This window comes from Copadichromis virginalis, unplaced genomic scaffold, assembly GCF_057382275.1.
Source record: "Copadichromis virginalis isolate Kocher_CV1m ecotype Utaka unplaced genomic scaffold, C_Virginalis_male_GT1.1 unmapped_scaffold_1, whole genome shotgun sequence".
Lineage (NCBI taxonomy): Eukaryota > Metazoa > Chordata > Actinopteri > Cichliformes > Cichlidae > Copadichromis > Copadichromis virginalis.
In genome coordinates this window covers 4,113,603-4,134,528 of record NW_028188589.1, presented here as the reverse complement: position 1 = coordinate 4,134,528, position 20,926 = coordinate 4,113,603, and the positions used below count along the sequence as shown (strand labels likewise).

The following is a 20,926-nucleotide window of genomic DNA, read 5'->3' as shown; positions in this document are numbered from 1 at the left end:
TGATTCTACTGTAGAAACATGAACAGGTAGAAACCTGCAGCCTGACTGCTCATCACTTTGTTACCTGTTCAAGTTCAGCAGCAGCAGCTCACTTTATCACGGTGCTGGTCTGGGGTCAGTGTTTACTCAGCTTTACGTCACTCTGGGTTCTTGGCTAGCCTAGCGTTAGCTTAGCGTTAGCTTAGCGCTAGCTTAGTGTTAGCTTAGCGTTAGCTTAGTGTTAGCATACTGTGTGCTAGCTTAGCGTCAGAGCTCTGCAGGTGTCTCGTGTGTAAATATTAATCACAGTGACAGTAAAGGAGGTAAAGGGCTGTGACGTCATCACGTACGCTGCGTCCTCTGTGGGCTCTGAGTGAACTCAAAGTACAAACTACAAGTACACAAACACGAACGTAGCTCAGAGTGGCGGACACACTCGGCCTCGTTGGTCCAGCTGTGAGTCCGTTACCGTGAACTATGGAGCGGCAGATTTGTGCTGAACTAAGCTGCACACAGCTGATGTTAGCCAGGAAACATTACACACTGACTTTAATGGAGAGACCGGAAATACAAACACACACAGTTTGTTGTGTGAAGAAATCAAACACGAGCTGAACAAACAGTAAAGTTCCTAAAGACAAACTGTTAAAGGAGGAAACAAAGCAAACTTACAGTTTCTTCACACCAACAACAAGCTCCACTCCACACCTGGACACTAAACACGGACACACAGGTGAGCTGCTTCCTGGAAGGAGGCGGGGCTCCACCTGAAACTCAGCACAGGTGGGAGGGGCTCAGCTCTGTGTGTGCTGATGTGTTAACTTTAAAAATATGCCGTCTGACTGCTCAGACTGAGTCAGAGTAAAGTTCACATGCTGACGTGTGGAGACATGAAACCTTGTTGTAGCTGCAGGTGTGAACACTAGTGATGTGCGGATCGATCCTGAAATATCGATTCCTCCGATACCAATCATTTATGTTCTAGAATCGATTCTCACATTAAAATATCGATATTTTAGTAATTTAGAGTAAATTTGTAGTTTATCATTAACAGGAACACAGTGGAAAGAAACTATAACATTCGGATTGCCTACATTCAAAGGAACTACTTCCTCTTCCGCCTTTCATAGTCATGTGCGAAATACGGCTGTATAAATGTCTCGCAGCCCCTTGGCGTGCGCACTCACAACAATGGCTGAGCGTAATTGTGTGGATGTATTTTACCTCCACAAACAGCTGAGCCGTGGTTTGCAATAAATGTGGCAAAAAAAGTGAGGTGTTGTGGCCATACTTGCCAACCTTGAGACCTCAGAATTAGGGAGATATTCAAAAGGGCTGTTTGGGCGGATAAATATATTTTACAGGGTTTATTTATCGGATAAAATACGTTAAATGTCACCGTTATTATTGGCCGGCCCGGAAACACCGGGGGTGTCCAAATTCAGAGGCTGCTTCCACCTGAGGACCGGCCTTCGCGGTCTAAAGAAAGCCGGGTAGTACGTCATGAGCTCCGTCGGTGGAGTGAAACTCTGCCGTCTGCTCCTTGCTGTCTAAAATATAACCGGACACTGACGTAAACTCTTCTGTTTAATCAGTTTTCTGTTTGACGTTTATTCAGCTGTGTGAAAACCCCGGAGGAACCCTCCCGAGGGAATAATAAAGTTTAATTTAATTTAATCTAATCTAATAACTTTAATCTCAGCCAAACCGATTTACTCACGAACAAATAAAACACTGAAAAAGCCAAACAATAACATTTTTAAGTTATCAAAGTGACTTGTATATCATGTTTAACCCGAGTGGTGAAAGACCGCGGGGGTTTGAAGACGATGTGTCGGTCGGCTCAGATATTTGAAGTTTACACAGCTACATTCTCACCTGAAAATATGTTAAAAGTTTTTTTGCGACCCAGAAAGAGAAATAAGAGTGATATTAAAACTAAGTCGCTGCCGTCATTGTTGGAAACTGGAATTGGCTGGGCCGCGCTATGAATTCTGCGATATGGTTTTTCAACTTTGTTGTCCGGGTGGAAAATCTGGAGAAAGGTGGGATTCTCCCGGAAAAATCGGGAGGGTTGGCATGTATGGTTGTGGCAACATCACTAACCTTGTCAAACACCTCAGAGTAAATCATATCACAAAATATGACGAGCGTATGTTGAGGCGAACTGAAGAGGAGGAGAGGGACAGGTGCTGCTAGGGTGAGAGTCTCTCACGGAGTCCTTTAGTCCTCCAGGCAGGCAAGGTGTTCAAATAGCACACAACTTTAGTTTTTTTATTTCTATATGATGAACTCTGCATTATTAAGTGATAAGAAGAAGGTATTCTGATGTCCTGTAATCATTGTGACGCTATAATTTGAGATACAATAAATAAAATCCGTTTTGTACAAAGTATCGGTATCGGATCAGTATCGTCGATACCACCCTGAATATTACTTGGTATCGGATCGGAAAGGAAATCAGTGGTATCGCACATCACTAGTGAACACACTGATCCCAGATCAGCTCTGCTGTATTTGTAACATGAACATTTCTGCTGCAAAGCTTCAAATGTTCAGCATGTTTCTCTGTTTCCAGTCTATAGATCCAGTCACACTTTCTACCTTCACCTGTGCAGTAAAGACTGAGAGCAGAGCTGAAACCAAGCGTCCAATCAGTGAGCAGCATCAACACCTGAGCTTCATTCAGACTCTGTTATTGAAGATGTTGTTGGTACAAAGTTCATCTGCTGCTCACATGAATCCATGAAAGATTTATTTCACTGAATGTTTCTTCAAAGCTCATTTCAACCTGTTGAAGTCATGAATGAAAGTGCAGACTGAGAGTGGATCACATGATGTTTGAGGTGTGTCATGTGACATGTTCAGTATTGTCACACATGTCTAGATTGTCCCTGATATCATAACTGCTCAAACACTGATGATTATATTTGAAGAATTATTCCTGATGGCAGCAAAGTTTGAATGGAGCTCTCTGTCTGTGCTGATTTGTCGCCCTCTGGAGGTCAAAGCACAAACTGCATGATGTCACTGTAACCACCACAGTGACAGGAAGTGTTTTTATGACTGAAACACTGAAATGATGCTAACGGCTGTCGTTAGGCTCACTGACAGCAGTGCTGATGTGTTCATGTCAAACACTGGCTCAGGTCAGACTCCTTCATCCTTCTCCAGCGTGAGGCCGCCCTCAGACCCACAGGAGCTCTGACCTTTGACCTCCTGACCCTAACCATTTTAGTCTTGTTGCATCTGCAAATCCATCCAAACTGTAGCCGAGCAAAAGAAGCTGGAAGCTGTTCTATGAATGATGTTGTTGAAGGAGCTTGGAAAGAAAAGTGTCTGGACTTCTTTAAGTTGCTTGAAGAGGGACATGGACGTCTTAACGCCCACTCACATCCTGGGACATTTGATCACAGGAAATCACATGATAGGGTGGGGCTAGATCTCACAATGGGTTCACCCAAAACCTTGGCTGATTGTGACCCACACCCGTTCTCACACCGTGGCTCGTGTGATTAGGTAGAGGATCAACAGGGGCTCCGTGTCCCTGAATTTAAACTGAATCTAAACACACCGTGCACAGTGCCAAGTTAGATAATGGTTAAAAGAACAAGATAAGAATAAATAAAAAGATAAAATAAGGATAAAAAATAACTTAAAAAAATAAAATAAAAAGATAAATAACTGCAAATAAGTACAAATAAGTAACTGAAGACACGTGTGGTCTGCAGATGTCGATGTACATGGATGTACATGGAGTTTAATGTGCAAAATGAACTTAGTGTGCAAAGTGACCTGATGTGCAAACTGCAGTTTGAGGTCAGTCAGCTGTTCAGGAGTCTGATAGCAGTGGGGAAGATGGAGTTGTTGAGTCTGGATGTTCTACATTTCACACTTCTGAACCTTCGTCTCGAGGGCAGAGGTGTGTCTCTGCTCTGGACTCTGTGATGGTAGCTGCTCTGCAGAGAGGGCAGCGGGGTCCTGATGATCTTCTCCACAGTTGTTATCACTCTCTGCAGGCGTTTGCGGTTTGCAGTAGTGCTGCCGTACCATGCAGTGATGCAGCTGTCAGGCTGCTCTCCACAGTGCAGCTGTAGAACCTGCTGAGGATCTTGGCCAACATACCAAATTTCCTCAGCCTCCTCAGGAAATACAGCAGCTGCTGAGCCTTCTTGACCAGCTGTGTGAGTTTGAGTCCCTCACTGACTCAAACTCCTTCAGTGACACTTGCAGCCTTGCAGATTAGTTTGCTGATCCTGATGCATCTCTGGAGCTGATGCTGTCCCCCAGCAGACAACAACAACATAGATGCTCTCACTAGTCCACTTTACCCTCTAATCACATCTCTGACATCTGCAGGTTGCTCCATAGAGACTCTTGTGCAATGCCAGGTGTTTGTGTTTGTCTGTAGGTACACATTAGATATGACCATAGACACACACACACAAGTGAACACAGCAGCACAGATGGTTTCCACCTGCTTCCCTCTTTCTTCACACAACTGTGAGGATGATGAAGAGGTTTCAGGACGAGGTGGTCAGCAAGCACAGGATAAAGCAGGGCCATGAAACTCTCTGGTGCAGCAGATGTTTAATCAGACTCAGCTTTAGGCTTCTTTTCCCACCTGGCAGCAAAGTAACAGCTTCACTAATGTGAACAGTCACAATGTTAAACGTTTCTATATCTTCATATATTTTTATCTGTTGATGCTGCAGAATAAAGTCTGTTAACAGAGTGCAGGATGTGTAGAGCAGGTCCAGCTCTCCCTTTACTGTGTCCACTTTCATCAGCCCCTGTGAAGTGACACAGAGTGCATGTGTGTCTGTCAGCTGTTGTTTGTTGTGAAGGATGGAACAAATGAACACACACTTTTAGAGAAATCTGAAAAAGCAACACGTGCTTGGGCTCCTTCTGTGCTCGTCTTCATTAATGCTGATCTTTCTTTCCTGTTTGTTCTTTGGCACAAGCTTCAGTCTTTTCTCCCAGGGCTCCTTCACACTTAGAAACACACCTACATTCATTTATACACAAACATCATGAAACAAAGGCTTTGTAAAAGAGGACATGAGATCCTCTCTGAACAGCACATTCATATCAAACACAGGACTGAACAGGATATACTGAGTCTGTGCTGTTTTCATTGTTACTTGCTGAGTATTTTTCCAGTGTTTGAAATGTGACTCAAGTCTGATTCTTCTACTGTGTGTGAACTCTAAGCAGCTGCATTAAACAGCTGCTTTTCAAACCAGGCTCAATCCTATGACTCTGTGAATGTAAACTTTTGTCACCTGCATGAATAACAATCCTTGATCTATCAGGACTGCAGTGCTCCTGTGATCCCAGCTTATAGATGGAGGCTAGCATGAGAGGCTCAGCAGCTAAAGCAGCACACCTGGGTCTCCCAGCCTATTAAAAGCAGCCCTTTGCTTCACCTGCTTCACTAAACATTATTATTATTATTTAAGCAGAGTGGTGTGATTCATGTAGGCATTGCTGTGTGACAGGAGGACTTTTCTTGAAACAGCTCGTGTGACGTGAGCTGACGTAAAAACAGTGATGTTAGCTTGATTCTCTTGGCTAAAACTATTTTAAAAAGAGGGTCAATCATGCAAATCTGCCAATAGAAGCCAAAGTTACAGCCCCTCAGAGTTTAAAGAGAAAAGGCCCGTTTCCAACACTCGGTTGTGCAAAGGGAAACAGGCCCACAGTGCCTGAGTGTGTGGGTAATTCTTCAAATAATATTCAAAAGCAAACATTTTTAAGCATGTAAATAAAATTCAATCATTTCTGCTCTTCAATACCTAAGAAATGAAAACTGGCAGATGGTCCCAAAATGTGAAACGCCTGGCTATCTGTGCATTTAGTGCTGCAAGTTTTCACTGTTTACCTTCAGAAGCATAAATCTCTGCACAGATAATGTTCATATGTGGATTCCTGGTTTTCTGCAGTTAATTGTGACCCAAAGCGTATTTTTAAAGTGGTTCCAGGCAATAAAGTCTAAAAATAAATACATCTACTTCCTTTTTCTGTGTTCCAGCCTCAGTGACTCTGACACAGTGCTGTAATATTTACACCTCTGATGAAAACAGAGTTTGTAGTTGCAGAGAAATACTCGACTCATTTTGGGCATTTACGAGCAGGAACCTCAGAAAGCCCCTCGCTGCTTCACTGGTTAAGAAGCAAAGCAAACATTAGTTCACAGTGATGTTAATTAAGGCCCAAAGTTTAGGAACGAACGTCAGCACTTCACTAATGAATGTAATGCTGATTCATGTGCTTGTTTTGTAATGTGCATGTTGTGCGTTGCTATTTCCCATATTCTTTGGCACTGATAGATGAAGAGTCTCAGGCAGGACCGAGGCTGCCAGCTGCTGACAGTGAGCAGGGAGAGAGCAGCAGAAGCTGGGCAAGAGCAGGGCACCTTCAGCCCCCTTCATCAGTCAGAAATCATTTGGGTGTCTGTGTGAAATGTCTGATTTTTAAAATCTTTTTGTAGACATATTTATTAAATGTTTAACAATTATATAGAAGAAAGACAATGTAAAGAACAAAACATGACAAAACCAAAATGAGTTGAAGTTATGAACTGTTTCTGAGAGACAAATAACACCAGGATCCTTTTTGTGTAGCTGACAGCTGGTAACTGTGCAGGGGCGGGTCTAGCAAAGTGTTGCCAGGGGGGCAGGTAGGGCATTAACAGGGAGAGGGGGGCACAAAGACATACTTTTCTTTCTTGTTCTCATTTAAAATGTCTCACTTTTAATAAATAATTATCTGAATCTTACAACAAACATTTCCATCTGATGTAAAATGTATAGAAATCCATTATTGTACATAGTCATTTTTTAGGGTCCCATCATAATTTCTTCAGAAGTAAGTACTGCATATGATGCCAGTGTTTCCCACATTTTCTAGATTCTGCACCAGTACTGTGTGTAAAATGCATCAAAAAGTCCGTTTGATTCTTTCTCAGCTGTCTTTCTGTCTCCTTTCACTTTTTAAAGGTTGCCATGTTAGAAAACATATTTTGCCCTGCCGTGCTGTTTATTGATGTGGCAAATGAAAGGTTTATGAAAATATATCTAAATCTGTCATCAGTAATCAGCAATGATCATGTCTCACCTCTAGTCTCTGTCTTAATGTCAGGTTTCCACCGTGTGTTGTAGATGTTCAGGAGGTTAACTCGACCAACAGTCTACTTCCTGTTTAGAGTACCAGTACAGGGAGGATGGTGCAGGTTTAAGTTTATTAGACTGATGCATGTATACCAACAAGACAGCGTCCATCACTGTGACAACAGCGTTTGTTTTCATTCAAAGGCTTCATGGTTTTTCCTTTAATACCTGGGGGGCCGGTCTCCAGTCAAAATGCCCGCGACCATTTTTTGTCCCAGTCCAGCCCTGGTGTCAGATCTGCATGCAGTGTCAATGAGACGATCAACAACAGATCAGACAAAACACTCAGGCGGACACTCCTCTGTAGAAGGAAACATGGAGAGTGTGAGGTAATCAGTGCACAACATCACTTTGTATTTCAGGCTGTTTTTATATAGAACTTCAGCACCAATGTAAAAGTTCTGGTTTTAGGAAGATGAAGAACATTTTCAGGAAGGATGCCGTCTGCAAGCAGAGCTGCTTGAACCTCAGCGCTGAGGTCCAGACTACTTCCTGTGAAGCCACGTGATGTAAATCTGCTGCTGTAACTTCACAGTTTACTGAAGCTAAATGCAACGTTACCATATAATCTGTTTTCAACAAAGGTTTCACTCCGTCCGGTGTTGATGGAATGATTCAGGCCGTACTCGTCAGGCTTCCCGTCGACCACACGCATTTCAGTCACAAACCCCGTGACTGACAACAAGGGAAACAGCAGAAGAAAAGATGTGAAAAATACTGGATGATGATGATGGAGGATTAACCGCGGTGGCTAAACTGTTTCCTGTCTTTGTGGGCGTACTCACAGGGAAGTTTCCAGGCACGTCAGTCTTGGTGGCTAAAGTCTCCATTTTCCAACATGTATCGCTACAGGTGCAAAGACACAACATTAATCATCAGTGTAAATATTTTAATGCTGTCCAAACGGTGTTTGCTTTGTCTGTCCTCTCGCACTCACAGAGGAAACGAGGACGCCACCTTCAACCCATCTTCAGTTGGCTCAACCATGGCCGGACTTCCTGTTGGCTTTGTGACAGCAAACCACTTGAAATTAGAGCAAACTGCAGTCAAGCACCACTTACAGCAACCTGTGGACACGCAAATGGAAAGCACTGAGAATCATACAGAAGCATAAGAGCTGTTTATTGTAACACGTGTGTGTGTGTGTGTGTGTGTGTGTGTGTGTGTGTGCACATTAATAACACACTGATGTATGTTAGTTTGATTTATGCTATATCTGAGAAAACAACTGCAGAATTTTACATCAAAGTTTCCAAAGCTGATGTTTTGTTGTTCACTCTGTTTTATATTCATATAGTTTGTTGTTTTTAAATCAGTGGACAAAATAAATATTATCACACAAAATCCAGGGTGAAACATAACCAAATAACCTAAATGGTGAAGTCATTATAGAAGTACATGTTGCAAAGGTCAGCCTCCTGTATAGACTGCTAAACTGTCTGGGGGGGCCCTGCCTGTCCTCGTTGGATAAGCTCCACCCCTTTTCCATAAGACGGAGACATTTGTATGAAAATAGATGGGCAGTAAAATAAAAAATAAAAAATATTATGGATGACTCTGTAAATCAAAGTCGGCCTGAGGCAGAAGCAGAAACCATGAGGAGCACAGCACCACTCCCAGAAGGGCACGAAGTGAAGCCATAGCTGCTGAAGAGTGAAGACGTGATGATGGAGGAGATCACAGATGAAGATCTGCTGCCTGCTGACTCTTTATATAGAAGAGTGAGACTATCTCCCCACCAACAGCTGCACTTATACAAACCCCAGGTGCTGGGATGGCTTTGAACATGTGACATTTTCTGCAAACACATGGACAGTTTCATAAGCACAAAGATTATTCCTGCAGCGGCAGAATCGTATCCACTGTGTGAGAGGTGAACGTCAGACAGTTCTTAGAAAATGTAGTTTCTCTTTAAGCTTTTAACGTCTCTTTTACCCCCATTTGTCTAAAACTACTTGACAGCCCTTCATGTCAGAGGTTTATTACCTGTGCAGGATGGAGCACATGGTCTCAGTCAGGCTGGACACGATCACTCCTACAGGAAGTAAATGTGATTTTATTTCACCTGTGAAATGATGAAAAACAGCAGAATAGCTCACGCTAACAAACGGGTGTTGAAATGTTTCATTTTCTGCTGTTTCACAGGTCAAAAAGGGCGTCGAAGCAAACTGAAGCTGAGCTGCTGCTGCTGTTGTAGTGCAGCATCTGCTGTGTGCTTCATCAGAGAACCTTCTGTACACAGCAGACAGAGGCTGCTGCCACTGAAGTCCATCTGCTAGAGAGCTTTAAACACTGGTTATTGAAGTGGCTTTGATGATACTGATACACAGTCTTTGCTGCTGTCACAGGACAGGGATCCACCAGGGAGTAGTTGTCAGGATAAAGAGCCTTCGCTTCTCTAAATATAAACTGGATACTTGTAGGAAACTTTGGGAAGCAGCATTTTTCCTCATATCGTCTAAACTGAAGTTAGCTCAGGTGCTTCTTCCATACTTGCTCTGCAGAAAGCCAAAGAGTTTGGAGCTCTGCAAACATTTGCAGCACAGCTGGATGTTTGTAACTTTGGTCACCTCTGTATCATCCCTCAGATTCTTTCTGCACAGCTTTGAAACCACGACAGCACGAGTGATGCTGAGGAGACGTCCAGTTTAAACAGACCTTTATTCCTGGAACACAAACACATGAAGTGATGCTGCTAAAGAAGAACATTTAATCGCACTAATGAATCAAGCATCTGTATGTCTGTCAGTCTGTCAACAGTTCCTCTGATCGACTTCAGACTTGGTGGGTATTTTGTTTTTGCAGCGGTCAAAGTCGATCAGCGTGTTGCTTTGTCTGCTGTAAATCTGCCTGTACAAAGGGAAACATGCATGTTTTAGATGCAAACTCACAACATGGCTGCATTTTTGTGATTATGTGTATTTTATATTGATTTATTCTATTATGTTTTGTATATGAATCTTTACAAGTGTGTCGATACAAAGGCTTGATTAAAACAAAGGTCTCAGCTGTGCTGTTAGGGATGCTCTCATATTTGTTTCAAATGTAATAAATCAAAGGATTTCAGGCTTTTCATCCTTTTTATTTGTTTGGTTCTAACAGCAGCTGGATAAAAACATGCAGGTGATGAATATAATTGTGTGATATTATGAGCATTGTGAATAAAGAAAGAGCAGAGATAGTAAAAAGGAAACAGGTGATGGACGTGAGATTTTCAGAACAAAAGCTCCTCAGTGAGACGATCACCTGGACACAAGGTCAGGCAGCTGGGACTCATCTAGAGAGCAAAATGGAAAAGTGATCTGTGCAGAACATCACTGTTGATTGCAGTTATTTACATCAGACTTCTTCTCTGAGATAAGAGCACCATTTGTGGGAAAGATGACAGTATTTCCAGGCTGGATGCTGTTTGCAGGGAGAACTGAATGAAAGTCTCCTGCACCTCAGCGCTGAGGTCCACACCTGTGAACACAGATGAGGTCAATCTGCTGCAGCACGTAGAGCTTTACTGATCAGCAGGTTCAAAGGATTCAGCAGAGCGTAGAGTCAGAGCTAAATGCCACATCACCATAGAGTTTGTTAACAACAGCTTTCTTTGCCCTTTGTCTCGATGGACTGAATCAGGGATACTCGTCATACTTCACCTCAACCACGTCACTGAGAGACCCCAGCCTGACACAGCAGCAGAGATGATGAAAGCAGAAACAGCAAACAGATGCTTCAGTTGTGTTTCTCTCTGTGTGTGCGCTCACGCCCACTTGTGTGTGTGAACTTTCCACGTACCTCAGCTTGTTTCTCCAACATGAGCCATCAGGGCTGAAAAACATCACTAACACATGAATTCTTTCTCTTTTTGTTATCACCTGTGATCATGTGTCTTATGTTTCTGTCATTCACCAGTTCTTGTATAGTTACGTGTAACTAGACTTCTGTGGGACGTAAATGATTGTTTTGTATGCAGATCTGTACAAAGGATGGAAACACTTGATTACAAAGGAGATCTCAGCTGTGTTGTTATGGATGGACTTCAACGTATTTGTTAAGAAAGAGAATAAAGCAAAGTGTTTTAGCTGTTTGGGAGTTTTTGTTTGATTCCATTCAGTTTTATTTCTATGGAGTCAAATAATAACAAAGGCTCTAGAACAGCCCTGAGTTTGTCCAGGTGACACTCCTCTGAAGAACAAAGACAAAGAGGAAGAAGGGGATTCGTTTTCAAGTCTTGTTTCTTTCAAAATAAAAGCTGAAATGTTTTGGAAGCATGATAATATTTCAGCCAGGATGCCGTCTCCAAGGAGACCTGCACCTCAGCGCTGAGCTCCACATCACGCCCTGTGAAAGCACAGATATAAATCTGCTGCAGGGAGAAGAACTTTACCCAACACAAGTGTAGAAGTAGACATTTGACTTTACCTACAACCTGTTAACAACAAAGCTTTCATTGCCTCTGTTGTTGATGTCATGTAGGACTAATCATACTTCACATCAGCCATGCACACGTCAGAGGATCTCCAGGCTTTCAGTAATAAAGCCAAGCAGATGATGTGAACATAGCAATAGTAAAACATGCATCATAATCAGCTGTATGTGTCGACTATGTGGCACCTCAGTCTTGTTGGCATGAAGAAAAGTTGTGTAACATGTAGCATAAGGGCTGCAAAGACATCATGTAGACAGCAGTCGTCTGTTAGTCGTAACGTATCTCCTGTTAAAGAGTTAAATGTGCGTTCTCCATCTCTGTCCTCTCACAGCTCGCCGTACACCAACTCCAGCTGTGGTAACCATGGCTGTGCCCATCAACACGCTGAAGCTGAGACGCCACCCGTCACTATGGCGACTCCAATAGGGTTACCTGTCAGCTGTGGACGCATGAAAGGAAAACAGCAGAAACACAGACATGTTTACTGGAACATTTCCTATTGACAGCTTTATGGAAAAGTGGGTTTAAACACTTTTCTATGTTTTATTTTGTTTATTTATGGATTTATTGTGAAAGGAATTTCAAAGTTTTAATTTGACCTTTCCCCTGTTTTTCATTCAGACTGGAGACGAATGGATGGTGCTTTCTTTGTTTGTCTAAAGATAATGAATAAAACTCTACACACATCTTAAACCACCCTCCTTTCTATATATTGTGTTATATAAATGGAAAGTATATAAGACACAAACTGAGCTTATATGATACTAAGGACCCTGGAGGTCAGTCCACCTTTATAATTCAGCACAGCCTGGAGTCTCTTAGTCAAGCTTGTTTGTGTTTTCTGTGAGGAAGTTTTCAGCAGCAGCTCTTTTCTTGGATGTTGGTTCCCTTTGTTTCCATCCTCTGTTAAGATGTTTCAGTAATGTTGAGGTCTGGGGAGGCCAATCCATGGCTGACGTCCTGTGATGCTGCATTAGCAGTTTGTTCATAGTGAAAAATGAAGCCACTGCCAATCAGACATTTGCACAGTGGATCAACTTCTGATGGTACTGTCCTGAATTCCACACCTATAATATATTTGCACAAACTGATGAATATGTGCAGCTGATTTTCAGTCCAGTTCCTGTGTGACAGACGCCAGTCTTTCTGCCTGTGTCCTTCCTTAACAATAGAGCCATCCTTCCACTGAGACTGTTTCTGATGAGGCTTCACTGAGCAGTAGATGGATCCCTCAGCTCATCTAATCGTCCTATTTCTAACACATGACTGTCAGAAACTGTTAATCTGCTGCAGCTCTTTAACTCCTCCACTTCTTTTTTTGTAATCTCTTAGTTTCCTCATCTTTTAAGGTGGCACTGCACACCAGATCCAAAGTCAACATGCTGTTATATAATGGAGTTGAACCTGTAATGGAGTTTGATTTAAACCAATCAGCAATTAAGTGAATGATGATGAGCAAAGATGGTGGAGGTGGTGGATGAAGACCCGGACAGCTGTGGTTGGCTCCTCGTATAGAGCAGAGTGAGGTTGTGTTTGCACATTATTATAAAACCATGTTCACCATATATTTTAGCTGCAGACAATAACATTATTTCTTTGCTGTGGTGATTTTATTCCACTTTGGTAAAATGGAAAACCATCATTTCTTGCTGTAATTCACACATTATTCCAAGAGCCTCAACACAAGCCTTGTAGTCCGACCATATATAGACAAATCAATAGTTGTGTTTGTAACAGCTCATGAACATGAATCGTTCCACATTACTTTAAAATCATTGTAAACTAAACTGGAATAAATGAGTGTTTATATATAGTTTTGTCTCAGCTGTACATACACAGTGTTTCAGTTCTTATCAGAGTCCCACCGTCTCACTGTGGTGAACCTTTAGCTCTGTTGTAAGCGTGTTGTTAGACCAGGTTTCCCTCATTTAAAAATAATCTCTCATTAGAAATGGACATGATGTCTAAGACATAGAAATGCTTATTATGGGTTCACTTGATGTCACTGAAAAGATGCACATGGGTAACGTGCAGGCCGTCCAGCTCCGAGGTTTATCTCCTCACCTCGAGTCTGCGACACTCTCTCCGTGTCCTCTCAGATAAGGGCGCGCACATTTCTGCACGAGCTTCTAAATTACAAAGAGCGATTCACAAAACAGAAGCTCACAAAACACTCATCACAAACCAAAAGTGGCTCCACTGAGCGTCAAACTGTCACCAGAATTTACTGATAATCTAAAGACTCACAGAACTCATTTTGTCTCATTGTGTGTGAGTTTGAGACATAAGTGCATGATCATAATACTGTGTAGTTAGATGAGACAGAGCTGATGCTTGCTCTTAATTATCCTCTTCATGTTTCCCGAGCCTCAGCAGTGGAAGCTACCATGGATAGAAAGACTATGACTCATCTTAAATCTCAAATCTTTGTCTCCAAAGAGCTGCTGATGTGTCCGATATGATCCACAAGCTTAAACTAGGATCAGAGGGCCCGGTGGCGCCAGTGTCCGGCAGCCTCGCCTCTGTCAGTGCGCCCCAGGGTGGCTGTGGCTACAATGTAGCTGCCATCACCAGTGTGTAAATGTGTGTGTGAATGGGTGTGAATAGGGACTAGTAAAGCACTATATAAATACAGGCCATTTACCATTTACCATTCTTTGACTCTTGTTTTTCTTGGTTTTTGTTCTTCTTATTTATCAGGCTCTCAGTAATCTTAGTTCTCCCTCCCTCAGTGTTCATTTCAGCCTGTGTTTAGTTTCTGTTCCCGTGTCCCACGTTTCATCGTTTCATGTCGAGTCAGCCCTGTCTCTCTGTTTCCTGTGTCTCCCCACTCAGCCCCGCCTCCCTCGGGCACTCATGTGTGATACAGAGTAAGAAACCTGACTACATTTGCTACACTCTCTTTATTACCTGTTACTTTAAAATTCATACACTAATTGTCAAAGGAGCTTGCATAGAAAAGCGTCTGGACTTCTTTAAGTTACTTGAAGATGTTTCACCTCTCATCCGAGAAGCTTCTTCAGTTCTTTTTTTTTTTTTTTTTTTTTTTTTTGTCCCGTTTGGATCTATAGCCATCAGAATTGTTGTCTTGAGGCCAAGAAAGATGCCAAGCGGATTTATTTTACCAAGTGGATCATCATTGCCTTGCCATATTGGTCCATTTGGTTGACCTTTATTATAATTATGAATTTATTTTATTTTCAGTTGCAAACGGGACAGACATGACTGGGGGATAGGACAGGGGGAAAGAATGAAAGAAAGAGGGGGAGAGAAAGAAAGAAAACCAAAGGGGAGAAGAGACGGTGAGAAGGGGGGAAGAGAGAAAAAAACAAACAAATAAAAAAAACAAAACTCCTGGGTCACCTGTATGGAGAAAAAAAAAACAGAGGCGACAGCAAACAACAAAGAGCAACATAATAATAGAAAAAAAAAAGCACCATCACAATAAACTAGCTAGCCATAGATATCAATAGTTACTAAATAATAAACGATATTGTGCAGCACGCAAGATAGACAGCGCACAATGTGCTTTGAGGCAGCAGCCAAGAAAGCTGTAGTCCGCGTCTGTGAATACCCATGTGTACACCTGTGTGCATACCTGTGTGGATCAGCATGCTTGCATTCCAAAGGTTTCTCCATGTAATGATCTGCTAGCTTCTTCAGTTCTAAGGTCAAATGGTGGAGAGTCCCAGATATAAACCTAGTGGGAGTAACCCCCCACAGAGGGACAAAAGGACCCCCTGATGATCCTCTAATCGCCTGAGCCAAGGTGTGAAACTGGGTGTGGGTCCCAATCAGCCAGAGTTTCGGGTGTGTTCATTGTGAAACCTGGCCCCACCTTATCATGCGAATTCCTGAGATCAGATGGCCCAGGATGTGAGTGGGCGTTAAGGCGTCTGGGAAGGGATCTCAAAACTGGATTATTGATGGCAGAGAGTTGGTGTCGTAAACCACCGCCTCTGTTCAAAGATGGTCGCTCACAGTGGACATAGATGCTTCTTTCACTCCTCTTTCAAACCATCTGTCCTCTCTGTCCAAAATGTGAACATTGGCATCCTCAAAAGAGTGTCCTTTATCCTTAAGATGCAGATGGACTGCTGAGTCTTGTCCTGTGGAGGTGGCTCTTCTATGTTGTGCCATGCGCTTGTGAAGTGGCTGTTTGGTCTCTCCAATGTAGAGGTCTGGGCATTCCTCGCTGCACTGTACAGCATACACCACATTGTTAAGTCTGTGTTTTGGCGTTTTGTCTTTCGGGTGAACCAGTTTTTGTCTGAGCGTGTTGCTGGGTCTGAAATGCACCGGGATGTCATGCTTGGAGAAAACTCTCCTGAGTTTTTCTGATACACCGGCTACATAGGGGATGACAAAGTTGTTGCGTCTGTCTTTCTTATCCTCCCTCGCTGGTGTCTGGTCTTCTTTTCTGTGCCTCTTTGTTGACTTTAAGAACGCCAATTTAGGATAGCCGCACGTTTTGAGTGCTTCCTTTACATGTGTGTGTTCCTTCTTTTTTCCTTCAGGCTTAGAGGGAACATGTTCTGCCCGGTGGTGTAGGGTCCTGATTACTCCAAGTTTGTGCTCCAGAGGGTGATGGGAGTCAAAGATTTTAAGCCTTTTAAAGATATTTTTAAACAACAATGAGTTACAATGTATTTTAACAAGGAATTCAAATGTATAAAATTTCCCCCAAAGTAACAAAAAAATAAATAAATAAAATTGTGCACAAGTAGAAAATTGGTCTTCTTAAGTCCAAATGGTAGCAGTGGGGCCCGTGACGAAACAGGTGTATCCCAACAGAGTCCGATGAGGAGTGTGTGTGTGATTGTGTTACTTGTTTTTTTTTTTTTTTTTCTTTTTTGTGACTCCTTTTTTTTTTTTTTTTTTTGTCCCGTTTGGATCTATAGCCATCAGAATTGTTGTCTTGAGGCCAAGAAAGATGCCAAGCGGATTTATTTTACCAAGTGGATCATCAAGGCCTTGCCATATTGGTCCATTTGATTGACCTTTATTATAATTATGAATTAATTTTATTTTCAGTTGCAAACGGGACAGACATAACTGTGGGATAGGACAGGGGGAAAGAATGAAAGAAAGAGGGGGAGAGAAAGAAAGAAAACCAAAGGGGAGAAGAGACGGTGAAAAGGGGGGGAAGAGAGAAAAAAAAACAAACAACAAAACTCCTGGGTCACCTGTATGGAGAAAAAAAAAAAACAGAGGAGACAGCAAACAACAAAGAGCAACATAATAATAGAAAAAAAAAAAGCACCATCACAATAAACTAGCTAGTCATAGATATCAATAGTTACTAAATAATAAACGATATTGTGCAGCACGCAAGATAGACAGCGCACAGTGTGCTTTGAGGCAGCAGCCAAGAAAGCTGTAGTCCGCGTCTGTGAATACCCATGTGTACACCTGTGTGCATACCTGTGTGGATCAGCATGCTTGCATTCCAAAGGTTTCTCCATGTAATGATCTGCTAGGGAGTGTGGGGAGCCACAGCCCTGTCCTTTATGGTATCAAGCAGGTATGGAGGAGATCAAAACTCCAGACATCCAGAGGCCCCCAGAACACAAGAGACCAAGGAAGACCCACAGAGGGGCAGCTGCACCACTGTCCCAGTAAGAGCAAAGGAGAGTCCCAGATGAGGGCTCATTCAGCAGCTGCGGAGCAGAAGCCAGGGGAGTTGCAGTGACGCGCCCGTGAGCTCCGCCGGCAGCCAGCTGTGCCTGAGTGACCGAGCCCCAGGCCGAGAGGCCGGGGGCACCCCACCTCTGAAATGGCCCGAGCGAGCCCCAATAAGCGGCTGCCAAGGAGTGAGCCGGTGTGTACCCGGACGCCCACCCCCAGATACAAAGAACCACCAACGCACCGACACCTGAGGGAGTCCGCCACCGGCAGGGGAAGTGGTGGTGGGTGGAGATAGGCCTCCAAACCTTGGAAGGCCCGAGATGTCCCCAGAGAGGTGGCGTCTGATACCCAACCTGACAAACATACAGGCACACACAGACACAAACATCCATTCCCACCCTCATGCTCTCATGTGCACTTCACACTCAACCGACATGGAGACAGACATAAAGAGACGCTGTATACACGATCACACTCCCCAAGCGTACTCTACAAACCGGGTCTAGGTACCCCTGCCCCTGGAGGGGGGAACCGCACCCAGACCCAGGTGGTGTTACCCTTTTCCCTGCGGTGGGGAGAGGCAGACCGCCCCGACTCCGCAGCAGCAGGGAGGCCCCACACCCCAGACCGCAGCCGGACGGCCAACTCCTCCTAGCCCCCCCGCTCCAGCAGGCCGCAGAGAACGGGGGTGAGAGAAGACTCCAAACCTCCCTCCACCCGCTCATAGTAGTGTTGATGCATGTGTGTTCTAAGGTGCAATTAAAACCCAGGAGGGCATGGAGCTACCTGCCAAGGAGCAGCAGGTAAGCGCATAGTCCCTCCTGTTAGCCCTCAATGTCTACATGTATTTAAAATTGAGAGGTGGGCAACGATGCCAGGGGTGAGGTGTACACCCTGATGGTAACTTGGACTCCGTGTATTGTGCCCACCCCCAAGGCCCTATATGTATGTGTAATGAGGGTGTGAGTAATGTGAATGTCTAAGTTGTGGGATAAAACTGACTGGGGTCAGCTCCCCCGCTGACCCCAGTAGGCACTCCCACACTCCGCGACCCGCGAGGGAAAAAGGGGCCCAGGCCCATCCAGACCGGGGCCCAGCGCAGCAGCGCCCCCCGGCCCCACAGAGCCCGGGACAGTCCACCCAACCCCACCACAGAGAAAACTGCACCCACCCCACCATCCACTCGTCTTCCAGACTACATGAGACAATAGACGCCCAGGCTGAGATCTTCCTCCACCTCTCCTGTATCTCCCCCTCCTGCAGAGAGTTCCTAAGGGGAGGAAAGCTCCTGCAAGGTGTGACAATCTCCCCCACCGGTTGAAGAGCCCCACAGGCGGCTCGACACACCGGCGGCACCCTGCGCCAGGGATGGGCCCCCATGCACCCACCCGCCCACAACCCCGGCAACACACAAACCAGGACCCAAGGCCCCGAGGCCCAGCCAGGGCCCCGGCCCAGAGATGGAGCGCCCCCAGACCCTCACGCCCATCCCGGACCCACCCAAGGGCAGACAGGCTACCAGGTCAGTAACCCACGTCCATCATCACAGACCCTCCCCTAGCCCCGCTGCACGCAGCCACGAGGAAATAGTCAGAAAAGGGCGCCCAACCGGACATGACCGCTACCCCGGGTTGAGCCCCCCAAGGAAGATGCCTCCGGGGAACCCCCCGACGCCCTAATTCTGACGATTGTGTTACTTGTACAGAAGAGGGTTAAAGTCCATCAGTGTGTGAATGAGTGTATGCATATCGCCTCCTAGGATCTCGGGTACTATCCAGTGAACACTGGAACACTCTGGGATCTGAAATCACCAAACTCTTCCTTGGATTGGTCCCATATAAAAACCTGACCTATAAACAAGGTCAAACATGTCACAACCAGTTTAAGGAAAACCCTCACAGATTAAACTAAAGTAGTGATACGCTGCAGGAACTACAGATCAGCTATCATCACTTCAGTCAAGCTGTACAACATTCAAAGGTCAAGGTTAAAAGTTCACAGGATTAAAGTTCATTTGTAACCTGCAGTAATATTAAAGATTTCCCACAAGGCTTCAACTATTCAGGAACTATAGTCACATTTAATTCATTTTCATGGTATTCACATTCATTACATCCATCAGAAATAACTCACTTTATATATATCCATCCATTTCAATCCATCCATTTTCATCCGCTTTATCCGAGGCCGGGTCGCGGGGGCAGCAGCCTAAGCAAAGAGGCCCAGACCTCCCTCTCCCCAGCCACCTCCTCCAGCTTATCCGGGGGAATACCAAGGCGTTCCCAGGCCAGCCGAGAGATATAATCTCTCCAGCGTGTCCTGGGTCTGCCCCGGGGCCTCCTCCCGGTGGGACATGCCTCGAACACCTCACCCAGGAGGCGCCCAGGGGGCATCCTTGTCAGATGCCCGAACCACCTCAGCTGACTCCTTTCGATGTGGAGCAGCAGCGGCTCTACTCTGAGCCCCTCCCGGATGGCCGAACTTCTCACCCTATCTCTAAGGGAGAGGCCAGCCACCCTTCGGAGGAAGCTCATTTCTGCCGCTTGTATCCGCGATCTCGTTCTTTCGGTCACTACCCACAGCTCGTGGCCATAGGTGAGGGTAGGGACGTAGATCGACCGGTAAATTGAGAGCTTCGCTTTTACACTCAGCTCCCTCTTCACCACGACGGACCGGTGCAGCGTCCGCATTACTGCAGCTGCAGCCCCAATCCGTCTGTCGATCTCCGGCTCCCTTCTCCCATCACTCATGAACAAGACCCCGAGATACTTGAACTCCTCCACTTGGGGCAGGAACTCATCCCCGACCCGGAGTGGGCACTCCACCCTTTTCCGGCTGAGAACCATGGCCTCAGATTTGGAGGTGCTGATCCTCATTCCCGCTGCTTCACACTCGGCTGCGAACCGCTCCGGTGCGAGCTGGAGGCCCTCACCCGATGAAGCCAACAGAACCACATCATCCGCAAAAATCAGAGATGAGATTCTGAGGCCACCAAAGCGAAAGCCCTCCGCCCCTTGGCTGCGCCTAGAAATCCTGTCCATAAAAATTATGAACAGAACCGGAGACAAAGGGCAGCCCTGGCGGAGCCCATCACCCACCGGGAACGAGTCCGACTTATTGCCGGCAATGCGAACCAAGCTCTTGCAACGGTTGTATAGGGATCGAATGGCCCGTAGCAATGGGCCAGACACCCCATACTCCCGCAGCACCTCCCACAGGACACCCCGAGGGACATGGTCGAATGCCTTCTCCAAGTCCACAAAACACATGTAGACTGGTTGGGCAAACTCCCATGCACCCTCAAGTATCCTCGAGAGGATAAAGAGCTGGTCCAGTGTTCCGCGACCAGGACGAAAACCGCATTGTTCCTCCTGTATCCGAGGTTCGACTAGCGGACGAACTCTCCTTTCCAGCACCCTGGCATAGACTTTCCCAGGGAGGCTGAGGAGTGTGATCCCCCTGTAGTTGGAACACACCCTCCGGTCCCCCTTCTTAAAGATGGGGACCACCACCCCGGTCTGCCAGTCCACAGGTACTGCCCCTGATCTCCACGCAACATTGCAAAGGCGTGTCAACCAGGACAGCCCTACAACGTCCAGAGCCTTCAGGAACTCGGGGCGGACCTCATCAACACCAGGGGCTCTGCCACCAAGGAGTTGTTTAACTGCCTCAGTGACCTCGCCCCCGGAAATTGGCGGGTCATTCCCCTCATCCCCAGACTCTGCTT

General features: G+C 45.2%; 1 long non-coding RNA gene across 1 annotated transcript; it reads right to left on the bottom strand.

Moving 5' to 3' along the window:
• Positions 1 to 6,790: 6,790 nt before the first annotated feature.
• On the bottom strand, positions 6,791 to 10,024 carry LOC146679593 (uncharacterized). Its single transcript, XR_014918542.1, has 3 exons — positions 8,092 to 10,024; positions 7,940 to 8,000; positions 6,791 to 7,829 (listed from the first exon to the last, which is right to left on the bottom strand). It is a non-coding gene; the product is annotated as an uncharacterized LOC146679593 (long non-coding RNA).
• Between the last annotated feature and the right edge of the window lie 10,902 nt (positions 10,025 to 20,926).